At 38.1% G+C, this 13,159-nt stretch overlaps 1 long non-coding RNA gene across 1 annotated transcript in view; it reads right to left on the bottom strand.

Annotated features, from left to right (window-relative positions):
- The window catches only part of LOC306808032, a 106,082-nt gene that overhangs the window by 64,113 nt on the left and 28,810 nt on the right, over nucleotides 1–13,159 (bottom strand). Inside the window, exons 3-4 of the long non-coding RNA XR_013775885.1 lie at nucleotides 7,847–8,002; nucleotides 5,604–5,691 (exon numbers count right to left, since the gene is read on the bottom strand). This is a non-coding gene — a long non-coding RNA (uncharacterized lncRNA). The remainder of the gene's footprint in view (nucleotides 1–5,603; nucleotides 5,692–7,846; nucleotides 8,003–13,159) is intronic.

Raw genomic sequence — 13,159 nt, 5'->3', positions numbered from 1 at the left:
TATCTTTACATGCTGGATAGGTGTCTGTGGCATTTCATTTCTCTCTCCTGAAATCACAGCGAGTGCCAAGAGCACTGGCCTGGCCATCCCCAAACTCTCAACTGCAAAAGGACTGTTTTGTTTCATTTCCAACAGAAAATCTTAGAATAACTCCATTTATAAAGGATCTCTGGAGTGGTGTGGCTCCAACTCTCTCACTCCAGGCTGGTCCAGTTTCTAAGCTAGATCCAAAGCACCAAGCTGCAGCCCCTGCCTGGGGAGGTGCAGGATGTAGCCACAGGGTTATTAAAGCTTCCAAGGCCATTCTGCTGCAAGCAGCTTCTGTTTTTTAAAAAAGGCACTGCATTTTTGTTCTGCTAATGCAATCTTTTTAGTTATCTGCTGTCAAATGTATAATAATTCTGGCTGTTTATATAGCTGCTTAAAACTAGCACATAAATTTCAATTAAACAGAAAAATGCAGAGGAGGGGGAGGCTGTGAGGTTACCAAGTTTATGGGAATGTATTAATCATTGACCTGGGCAGTATTTAATGCAGTTCTTTCTCATGTTCAGTCCACACTCACTGACCAGTACACTCCTACTGAAATGTCTATTCCTGCTTAACCCAAAGTCATGCAGCAAACAAAACAAAATACTGTCCCTTTGGATTTATTTGTAGGCAAAAAAATACTCAGTATTGATACGCCTTTCTGTATTTTTATTTGCTGTTTTACAACCTTATAAAAGTCTCTTTTTCTACCTAATACTGCTTTTTAAATGAGTTAATGCTAGAAGAAATCAGAATGCATTACCTATATCATCTTTATTGCCTCCTGGTGTTTTGGTATTCCTGGGATGATTTCACTTCCTAATGAACCTCCAAGCCTGAGACAGTTGAGCCATCTAAGAAATATATCTTGGTTTGGTCTCCTGCCCCCTTGGCAGGCTGTAACTTGTGGCAGCACTGAAGCACAGCAACTATTTGGGAGGTTACCATCAGCTGATTCTGCTCACAGCTTTGTTCCCTTATTTCTGTCCCTTCCTTCTTTCTCCTTGTTGTCAGCAAACACCAAATTTTATATGCATTTTGTCAGGTCATTTTTTTCAGGGTAATGTTAATAATGCTCAGGGGAAAGGTTTGGCTTCCATGCAGCCACTGGCTGACAGTCCAAGCTTTCCCCCAGGCTGGCATCACTCCTGCAGGCTGACACCAAAGCTCTCACACCAGATCTCCACCCATGGAAACAGAGGCAATATCAGCTGCTGACTGGAACAGGTGAAATAATCAGGCCTTTTGACAGTGAGAAATTCAGGAGCAATCCATTAGCACAGTGAACAACAGAGAATTTGTATTCATCAGGGTCACTGGCATCCTCATTGCCCTTTTTTCACTGTACCTTGGCAGAAATTCCAGGCTCAACAAGGCTGATGGTTAAATGTCCACTGCCCAGATATTTTCTTTCACTTTTATTTCATGGCAATAGATTTAATTCATGTTGATCCTGTTTTTTCTAGAAGTGAGTCATATAACAGCCCCTTAAATTAACCCTTACCCCTCCAAATGTCCTGTGCAATGAAACTCCTGAAGTTGAGCAGGGTAGGGTGTCAGACCATGCCTGAGTGTGTCACACCTTGCTCTCTCCAGGATTTGGTCTGGGAGATGCAGAGGCTTACTGCTAAAATTTATTTTTGAATTTTCCACTTAACACTGAAGTTTTGAACCAAACCTATTTACTCTCCAAAACCCCCTAGATTAACCTGCTGCCAGGAACTCAGATGCAATATGGGGATCTAAAGCTGAAGAAGAAAGACTCAAGCACAGAATTGAGAAGCAGGTTGTCTTGTCTAATATATTTCTAATCCTAAATTTTATTCTTGTTTGATCTGGTAAATCCCATAAAAAACTAAGCATGAAAATAGATGATAGATAGATAGATAGATAGATAGATAGATAGATAGATAGATAGATAGATAGATAGATAGATAGATAGAACAAATAAAACCCCCACTCTGGTTATTTTCCTCACAACAAAAAATCCAAAATATTTTATTCCAAAGGTTGGTGTATCATGATATTTCTGTTCTGCTCTCTCTGTCTATTGACAAAAGTAATCTTGCATGCTGGTGGTTGAGAAAGTAATATTCTTTGTCTTTCTAAAAAAGGTGTTAGTCCTACAATGCCGGGTCAAAGGGCTGCACACTGACCTGTGAAGGGGAAAAAAGTCTCCCATAAAATTAATGTCTTTCAGAGTTACAATTATTTGCAATTATCTAATTCAGCATAAAAGGCAAACATGATGTCACAAGCCCTTTGATACTATAAAAGGTTCTTTTTGTGAAAGGCCTTTGACCCCTTCTAATCCACACGCCAGGTATTGCTGATTTAATTGCCTAAAATGTAAATATAAATTGCTGAAGGTGTCTTTCTGTTAATTTTATTTACTGCAGTTGTTTGTTTAATACATGTTTTTTGCACTCTGAAGTGTTCTTGTAGCATTTCTATATTATTCTAATGAGCTCTGCACAGATACTTGTAGCTATATAGAAAAAGTAATAACTATTGTGAATTTGAAAACATTTACTCAGAAAGACGCGTGATGGAGGGAACAGCATTGACTTCATCTCGTGTTCTGTGTGTATATATGCATGTGTGTTCTGCAGGAAAATGAATTATATCTTCCTGAATATGTCTCAAGAGTAAAATTTTTCACATTTAAAACATATGCAGGCTTCAAACTTTTAATCCCTGTTGAAAAAATGAGGTACTTTATGCTATTGGCACAATTCTTCCTCTTAGACCTCCTCTCCTTTCAGTCTTTTTAATTCTTTGTCATCTTATTTAGTTTGGAGCCAATAGCATCCCTGTAGTTTCAGGCAAGTGTACCTAAAAGAGAAATTGAAGCTGATTTTCTGTGAGAAAAACTTAATGTAAAACTGAGGTAGTGAAATAGCTAATTTAGGGCTACATGTGTAAAAGAGCAAAAAGAGAAAGAGAATCATGACTAAAGTTTCTCAAGTTTGTTTTTTTCCAAGTGATCCTGTGCATTTTCCCCTGCAGCTTATGCATGTATCTGCCCTCTGCCATAAAATGTTAGTTTTACTTCAGTGAATATTTCCTCATCCACACCAGGATTTCTTGGTAATCCTGGTGAAATAAAACAAAGGGATACTTGCTGCAGAAAGCTTTTCTGCCTTTTAATTTTACATGGTATTTCAGTGTTGCCAATTAATATGCATTCTTCTCACAGGAGTCTAAAAAATGAGCAGGAAGCAATAAGAATGATTTTGCCACCCTAAAAAAACTGAGCACAGATTCACACTAAAATGACAATCTCAGTCTAAACAATGACAGGCATTGTCTTGCAATAACATCTGAAAATGGAGAAGTTGCTGGCCTGAGGTGAATCTCAGGGCAGTGAAGACAACCAACTTTCAAAACATTATTAGCTAACATCAATAACTCTATCTTATTAAAATCTCCAATGATAGCACACATGAAATCACCTTTGTTAATGGAATACAAATACAATTGCTGGAATCAGGCTGGCTCTTGCTTCAGAAAGCATAAAGTAGGGGGTTTGGAAGAGGGGGTACTCAAATATTAACACTGGTCAATGATACAAGTGTTAGAAAAGAAAGGAACAGAAAGAAGGAAAAGGAAAGGGCAGGAGAAGAAAGGAAAAAGAAAACTCCAATTAGAAGTATCCTGGGGTTATTAGAGATAACACTGCTCATATCCAATTAAGATGAAAACCATTTTACCAGTTTAATGTGCCACCTCTGGCAGTTTTGGTTTATTAGTTTTATCAGACTTCAGAACTGAAACTCACAGTGATATGTATGCTGTGTACTGGAGAGATAAATGTTAAAGCTTAGAGATTAATTAGTATAGAATAAGATGCTTGAAATGTCATCTCTGAACCATGGGCAAACTACACTTTCTTGGGGAAAATACTAATTTTTGAGGCATTCCTTTTGAATGGTTACTGTGGATATTGCAGCAGGAAATTGCCTACCTGGAACAAGGTGTGTTAACCTGCTTTGCTGCCCATACCTCAGGTGGGTCAGGGGCACCAGCCCAGCACCAAACCACCTCTCCCTGCTGGGGAGAAGATGCTGATCTCAGGGCAAAGGCTGAGAGCTGGTGCTTTGGAGAGCAGACAGTCTTAGCCCTCACCTGTTGAATTCAAGATCTTTCCAGTTTTACCAGTTCTGTCTCATCTGGGGACTCTGGTGAGTCAACAAGGCAAAAAAAAAAATACATATTTAAAAAATCAAACACATAATATCTTTAATATCTGGTGTTTCATCAGCCAAAATTATGAGACAATATTCATGTAAAAGCTAGGAGGCAACTCTTACACAATATGAACCTGGACCTAAGAACAGATATTAGATGGATGAACAAAACAGAATTTGGTTTTTGAGGAGATGAAAACTCATGATTGCTTTCAAAGTAAATAATCACCAGAATAACTGTGAAATTACCACAGTAACATCTGTGCTGTACAGGTCTCTAAAGACTAAGAAGTTGGGGCAGCAGCATATTTTTACAAAGCAAATTCTTCCTCTAAGAGTACAAAACTCTCCTACAGCATTTCCACAACTTCCTCCTCTGGGTGGATCAAAAGTAGCTTCTATAAATCCCACTTCCTAACCAGGATAAAATTAGCAAGTTTGAATGAAATATGGAAATTTAGAACAGAAGGCTTTTAATTTTTTTTTAACTAAATTTTAAGCCATAGAAAGCACTGAAGATTGTTTGAACTCTCATTTACTTAAAATATGAAACACAGCTCAGTTCTTAATTCTATTCAAAACAAATGTCCAAAACTGTAATTATGTGAAAAGCAACTGAAGAAGTTGAGAAGCAAGTGGTCTTTTCCAGTGCCTGTTTGCAGTCACTACATCATGCCCTTGATTAATTTAGGTTGCAAATCTCAGTTTAACAACAGAACAGTTGAGAGGAATTTGTTGCAGTTCCCAGGAAATGGATTCTATCTTCTTGATCAGGTGACTACTTTGAAAATTTTAATTGATTTAATCAAGGTGACCTATAAATGAGATTACAATAAAATAAATAAATGCACAGCATAAATGATGGTTGTGCATATCATGGAAAATCCTGCTCCTGAACATCCAGGAAATCACATCATGGAATTCACAGTCAGTGTTTAGGCACAAGCTGAACTACAAGAAACTTTACCGGGTTTCCAGTAGTGAAACCTTACACTTGATTGCAAGAAATCACAAGCAGTGAGTTTTCTTTTAGACAACTTTGGTGCAGCTTTGGAAGCAAACACTTTTACACACAGATATATGCAAACATAGAGATGTGTATTGTTATTACATTTCTTTAACAAAACTTCTATTTCATGTATTCACACTCTACTTCCAACATTTCAAAAGAATTTTAAAAACTACCACAGGACTAGAGGCTGGGTACAGAGCAGGTCTAATCCCAGTAGTGCCACCAGTTTTCTCTATGAGCTGGAAAAATGGAATCCAGAACAATAAAACTCAGGTAACATACAGTCATACAGATAATGGCAACTATTACACAGTACTTTAAAAACATTTCCATTATGAGCATTGACACTATATATTTTATGAATTACTTACTGTGTTCTGATGATTGATGCTCTTATGTTTTCCACTTTTAGGTTACTGCAGGTCCAAAGTTTGAGAAACATTTCCATGAGTGCATTTTCTTTCCCCATTAGAGAAAAAATATACCAAAAGCCTATAATTTCATTGCATTGTTAATCAATACATTTAATAACTTAAATTTGTCCTCTGATGTCAAATTATCAAATAAAACTTCCATTCTAGGATCACTTTTACGTATTCTTAAAACATCTAATGAATTAATTGAGATTGGACCCATCACATTTATTTTCACCATCTGCAGCATTTGTTGCACTGTAGAGTAGGCTGCCCCTTCTTCAGAGCTGCACAGACACAAAAAAAAAACAAAAAAAAAGACCTTGAAAAATATCTCTGCTTGTTTAGCCACTGTGATTAATCTAGCTGAAGGTACATGAACAAAAAGAGAAGGGTCTTGAAGTCAAAAGGCCCACAGAGTAGCTGAATTTCTGATTGACTTCAAGCAATGTATCCAATTAATGTCCCCCTTCTGCTAAAATCCCTACAATAGTTTCCCTATTTCTCAATCTATTTCTCTCTGAAAGAGTTTCATGTCCACCCACATATAAGGCCCATAATTTGTGGCTAAATGGCAGCTGCAGCTCAGTGCTGGAGGCCTTTCCTCAAATTGGTCTTTAATTGGTATAATCAGGAGCTTGAATTATTGGTTCAACCAAAGGAAAAGTATTCATTCGAACCAACAGGATCGCTCTCTCTTTTTCTTTTAAATTAGCAATAAATTAATGACTTTTCAAGATGTTAAAGAGAAACTAAAACCTATGCACAAAAGATGGGATTCATTAATAAAAGCCAGTCGGTTTCATACTCATTAAGGAGAAGAGCATTTAGGCAGCGACTTAAAGTCTTAAAAAAAAAAAAAAAAAATAGCTAGGGAGAAGGAGTACAGACTTGGGTGGGTACAATTGAAAATCAAGATAACTTGAACCGTGACCTGAAGAGATCATCAACCTAAGAGGACTTTGGGCTGGCTTCCTTTATCCCATACAGCCTCCTTTCTTTTGCAAATTCTGCTGAATTGTGACAGTTTTTTTTGTTTGGGTTTTTGGGGTTTTCTGGTTTGTTCTAAAATGTCAGGCGCCATCTTTTAATCCTTAAACGTAGCTTGATAAATTAATTCCAGAAACTGAAAGCAGTTGACGGGCAGGAATTGGATCAGCCATTCCTATTATCCTGAAATGGACTCTGCCTCAAAAGCAAGCTCCTGTAAGGCCTCAGGTTGTGTCCTTCCCTCTGTTTATTTAGTGCCTGGTTTTAACCAAAGAACTCATCTTGGTCAAAGTCTTTGGTCTTTAAAAATCTTTATAAATATTCAATGTGTCAAAATCATCTGCTTTGCTCAGAAAGCCAGAGAATATAACTTATAAAGTATATAAATTATATATCCCAGGACTTTTAAGAGCTGTATCCTTTTCTAATAACCATGACTTATTTGGGACAGTTCAAATTTAAAAAAGATACTTGTAAAAGGCAGGATTCATCCCCCCCTCTAAAGATTTGTAAGCAAGGCCACTCAGGGCCATTGATTTGGGTAAGGGTCCTTCAAGTGATGGAAGGAAACATCCCCTAATAAATGCAAAGATATGGCTGTGGACAGCAGAACATTGGCCTTGATCTCCTTTGTCAACACCTACCTATGAAGAGAGCTCAAAACTGAGCAAGTGGGGAAATAGCAGCATTTGCCTTCTTCCTGTGATCAGCAGGGAAGGAGTAGGGCAACCATCAGCTCCCTCTCTGGAGGGCTTGCAAATGGGCATGAAATCCCTTTCAGACTCATTTTCCAAGCAAAATCATGAGTGTAGAAACACAAGAACTTTGTTTGTCTGCTCTGTAAATAGGCAGGACTTCACTATTCCATATCCAGAAGGCTTAAAGAGTTAACAGACATCTGCAGCATTAATATTTTCTGCCTTTTCACACAGTACAGCTTCCCACACTTCCAGGTAGGTCTGGATCAAGGGCACAGGCTCAAGAAGAAATCCCCATAAAAAATCCCATGGCTACAAACACACTTTCCCTTAAGCATCATCTCCTCCAAACCAGCTAAGCATAGGGCCAACTCAATTCCTTTCATGTAGCTGATGAGAAGAAGAGAGTTGCCCTGTGCTCCAGTTTTGTGGGGAGATGGAAATCCTGTAATCCTGGAATGGAAGGGACCTTCCAAAGTCGTCCAGTCCAACCCCTCTGCAATGAGCACAGACCTCAACCCAGAGGCAGGGTTTGCTCTTCTCCTGTCCAGATGTGATCTTACTCCTGCAAAGAGCTTTGTTTCAGCAAGGAGAAGCCAAGGCCTTGTGTCTGGAAGTCTTCAGCTGCTGTTGCTGCAGACTTCAGCAGTGAATTGGAGTTACCATCCACTCGCTGATTATATGGGACAAAAGAAGCAAAATTGCTATCTGCAGCTGAGTCATGTGCTCTTTTAGCTTCCCCCTTTGGAAGAGCAATTTTTCAACCACTTCTTGCCAGGTCTCAATCAGAGCCCTTCTTAGCTGGAATTACAACAAATAGGAAAATAACGGTGCTTACAGCATTTAATTATCATGGCTGAAATATTATTGTTGTCTCTCTTGGCCCTGATGTGGGGCTAGAATTCCTTAAGGTGACATTTCCAAGGCACAATGAAACATGTTTTACATGAGATTTCTTAAAACCCATCAATTATGCATGCTGCAAAAACTTGTTATTGTACTCCAAGGACATGATCCAAACACCAATTGTGGTTATTGGAGATCCACAGGACTTGGATCATATCCTAAATCAACTCTATGGCCAGCTATCAAAGTAATAGCTTTTTTCTTTTCATTTCTGACTAGGCTTTTTAAAAGTTGAATCTTTTTCCTTTACTGTCTTAAAATATAGATAAAGTCTCTTACTTTATGAATGTTTCCCCCCCCCCCCCCTTTTTTTTTCTACTTGGGTAAATTAGCAAAATTTAATCATTTGTATAGTACAGAGTGATTGACTGCATATGTGTGCACATGAATAAGTCATCCCAAAATACGTTTGTAAGGTCTCAAAAAAACCTATATTTTTACATTCCTCTTATCTATTCATTAATTAGAAACAGGATACTCTGTATTAAAGAAAGTAAAAACCAGGCTTTAAGAGTATTAGCCACATAAGTAGCATGAAGCATCTTGGTACACATGCTTTTTACCCCCATATTTTGTTAGAAGTCTGAATCCTGCCCAGAGAAAAGGGATGTTGCAGTGTCCTTTCCTTCCATGAAGTTTGACCAACTTGCTTGACATTTTCTCCACTCATATGTTACCACCAGGAAATTATTTACATGCCTCTTATCAAAAGTTCTTTTGATGCTTAAGAGAGTTGTGAGTTATGTTGGCACAGCCCCTTCCACATTTACCACCTTGTCATAAAAGTTAGAAAGATTGGCAGAAAAACACCCAATAAGGGAGAAGTTTGGTTAATGCAGTGGATTAACCATTGCTTTTTTTTTTTTTTTTTCCCTTTTCCTTCCCCTCCCTTTTTAAATTTGAATATTTAACACCAAGAGAGAAACCCGTCCTGTTTTTCAGCTGGAATAACAGCAGTTTCTGTTTCTAACCTGGGAAGAATGTGATGGGGATTGAAAAGCACCCCTGTCCTATTGTTAGACTCCCCCAGCACTGATCCTTGCTTTTAACATCATAATGAAGGATGCTCTTTAGTGGATTATCTTGAGAAGGGATTAACTCCTTCAAGACTTCTTAGGAGGCAAGGTGTTTTGAGCCCTAAATACACACCAATTGCCTGCTTAACTTTTCATCTTATTTTGAAAACTGCCCAGCTGGAATTCAAATTCTTTTCCATAGAGCTGAATTTTCTTAGTAGCAAAGTTTGAGTCGGGGCAGCAGATGCTAAAAATAAATACTGTTCATTTAATCGCGTGCAGCCAAATGTTTCGGATACTTTGCAGACAGGCATGGCAGGATAAGACTCAATCAAAACTTTTGCTGCAAATTCAGCAAAGCTTTGAATTCTGTCTCTGTCACTCAGGCACATGAAATAAGCCTCCATGGCCTAACCTCTCTTACAAGGCTTTTTTTTAACACGGCAGAGAAACATAATATAGTCAGATGGATAGATTTAGTACAGTCCATGACACTCATATAGATTTCATTTTTAATTTGTATTAATATATTACCTCAATAAGGAATTATGGATGTGCCTTGTGATATTTATGCTGTAGTCATACATCCAAGAACACTCAAAGAATGTTCACACATAGAGATACATACACACGTATGGGTGCACATCCTGTATGTCACTCACAACCCTAATAATAAACATATATATATACATATATATATATATGGGATTTGGTCACTCTGCCTTGGCTTGCAATATCATTATCAGCATTGTTTTATGACAAATTTGCTGCAGAATACAAAATGCCTAAAAAAAAAAAAGCACGAGAAAGAGGACTAATTGCTCTATAATTTATAATCAAGTGACTTCTTCAACCTATGCTTTTTTATCTTAATAACCATTCATTTGTGTCTGCCTAATTTATTGGAAGTGAAATCTTGTATTTGTTCCCTCAGCCAACCTTGTCTCCATTATTAACCTGCTCCTTTGTTTCATATTCTGCTTGGCAAGGAAGAAGGGAGAGTAGCCTCAAGTTTTTCTTTCTTTCCTGTTGTATTTTACTTTACTAAAACTTGTGTTTTGTTAGGTAAAAATCTTTTTATTGACAAGGGATTTTTCCATTTCTGTAGGATTGGCTGAAGAGGTAGGGATTTGAAGAATATTTTTCACAGAAAAGCAGAATAAACTTTTACTTTGGAGAAGTTTTTCCTCTTTCAAAGGAGGGAGGTTCTCAGCTTGCCTGTTTTTCTCTCCCTGTTTTTGTCCTTTCCTTCTGCATCTTCTGTAGCTATAACATAGATAATTGCAACTTCATAAACAAGATTTTTCAGCTGGATTACCCAGACTGGGACTTGAGAAAGAGTTTGCTAAAAGTGACCAAATAGATGATTCTGAGGGCAAGTGAGTTTTCTCCAGTTTTAACAAATGGGGAAGACCCAGGTGCACTCTTATTGTGAGCTAAATGAAATACCCTCTTATTCATTTTTGTAATAATAACTGTATTCCACAGACTACGCTTTAATTGTAAATAATCCCCCACATTCTTTCAGTGTAAACTCTTTAAGGAGTCATGAATTTTATTTATACTCTCTCACTCTTTGAGAGTCTTTTGTTTATTTGCTGTTTAGTTCTTTGTGAAATAACACTCCCAGAAGAAAATCCCCCTCTCTGCTTAAGGAATTAGCCCAGAGACAAAAGCAGGGAATTCTTTAAGCCTTGTTTTGTGCTAAGAGAAATGTTTGACATTTCTGTGGAGAGGTGTTTAGTTTGGATTCATTAGGTCTTAGGGACTCTTTTCTCTTTTTTGGCCTTTCAGTTTCTGTCACTGTTTTTTTTCTGTGTTTGGTAGACTGAAGAGAATTTACCAATGTGTAATTAGGTTTCCTACATTTGAATAGCAAAATCCAGTTGTGTTTTAAATAGGCAAGCTAAGCATTCCCCTCAACCAGCAGGCCCAAACCTGAGACCTGCTTTGTGAGCGGACGAAAGGACGGCAGAAGGAAGAAAAAGACTCCCCAAGGTTACTTAATGCTTGAAACAAACACCAATAAGGCTCCAATGGTGCAATGCCATCAGTTGTAGCAAAGGGGGAAGCTGTGGTCTTGGAAAACACAGTTTTCCTTAAAAGTGGCCCTTACAATGGTAAAAACATGTGTGTCATATGTAACACCCTGCTGCTTCTTCCTCGGGTTTGTACAGCTGGGAATTCATCAGCACCAATTGATATTGTGTGATGTTACTTTTAATGGAATATAACAGCTTTGTAAAAAACCCTCCATCAAATTAGCTCAGCAGAGTGTATTTAAACATTTTATCAAAAGCAACAAAATAGTTGATCCAAAGGCAAAAGTATGAGGCAAATTAGCCTAAAGCTGCATAACACAAAGCTTTTATTTTGGTTCTGAAACACAGGTAAGGCTGTTAGGAGGGAAATGGGACTGCAAATCTAAACCACAAAAAGTAAAGCATAGGTTTGTAACAAGAGATTAAGAGGAAGCCAGCCACTGAAACAGCTGTTTTGACCATTTTGAACTGTTTGTGTAGGTACTAGCGCTGGGCTGCTTTTCTTTTGAAAATGGCAGAAAGGAATGTGCTGGCAATTTCAAATTTTTTCTTCCCAGATTCTTATCGAAGTGGGAAAATCATCCAAACTGATCATTCCTTAGCCAGTTTCCATTTTCAGACAGTCAGCAAATTTCTAGTGAATAAGGAATTTTCTTTAAAAATAAAATCCCAGCAGACTACAATTTGAAACCTTGTTCTTAGCCAAAGCTGTGCTTGTAGGTAAAAACAGCCTGAAGTTTTCCATTGGGACTGTGCAACATAGTGGAAAATCAGAAGGTTAAAGACCAAGCAGGATACAAAAAAAAAAAAAAAAAAATCCCTAGAGTACACACACACCATCCCTGGACATTAACATGGCGTTTTTAGCAGATTTATCTTTGTACAGAAGCTGTACCTCATTTCCCAGTCTCCTTCTTTAAATGTAAAGGGCCTGCTAAAGGACATTTTTAATAATGAGTCCCCTACCTTTTTAACTATTTCATTCAACATTGCCTAGATTTATTGACTGTCAGGGCTTTCTTCCTTTTCTGTTTTCTCTGGGACTTCCATTCTGGGTGAGGAATGTCACTGTTGAAAAACAATGTTATTTAGCTGGCTTTTTAAAGCTACAATAGTCGTGAACTCCAGATCATTCTTTATTTACTAACTGACTGCTGCCAAATACACCCAATTCATCTGGTGGAAAGACTTTGTGCAGTAGCTGACAAATCTGGAATATTCTCCATTGGTAGATCTGGCAGTAACCACCTGTTGTGATGCCAAACGTGCAGTGTGAAACATATCTGGATGTTGACAGACTTCAGTTTCATTGCAGAGCATCACTGCTAGAACATAAAAGTTTCCTTTTCTGCCTTTCAAATATGCTGAACACCTGCTCCTCTCGTTGTTTCCCTACTTATTATTGCTTTTTTATCTTTAATTCAAGTCGTAGTTGTGCTTTCTGGTGGATAGAAGAGCTGTCTGGAGTCTTTCCACTGACTTTGGTTATTTTGATGCTGGTTCCAGAGATATAGGTTCACAGGCTTTTTTTAAAAGCTGAGTATTCTTTGCACAGCCCTCTGCCTGTATGCACCAAAATGCCATTTCAGACACCACAGTTTCTCCTGTAACACAAGGAGGGCTGGCCCATGACTCCTCTTCCTGAGGAACAAAAGATGCAGAAGGAAGCTGTTGAAAAATATCAACCTGTTACTTTGAGGCTGGGTTTCACCACAAATACCTTCTTTTCCATTTAAAACTTTGAGCTGCACAAAATGTGAGAGCCTGGGGTGTTTATTTAGGATTTTCAACCCTTTCACAGCTCTACAGCATTTGGCAGTGGCAGCCACAGCCAATGCAAGTGTTGTGCTGTTGGTGCCATG

Source organism: Erithacus rubecula (assembly GCF_903797595.1).
Source record: "Erithacus rubecula genome assembly, chromosome: 14".
Taxonomy (NCBI): domain Eukaryota; kingdom Metazoa; phylum Chordata; class Aves; order Passeriformes; family Muscicapidae; genus Erithacus; species Erithacus rubecula.
The sequence above is the reverse complement of the archived record's forward strand: the minus strand, read 5'-3'. Positions and strand labels throughout refer to the sequence as shown.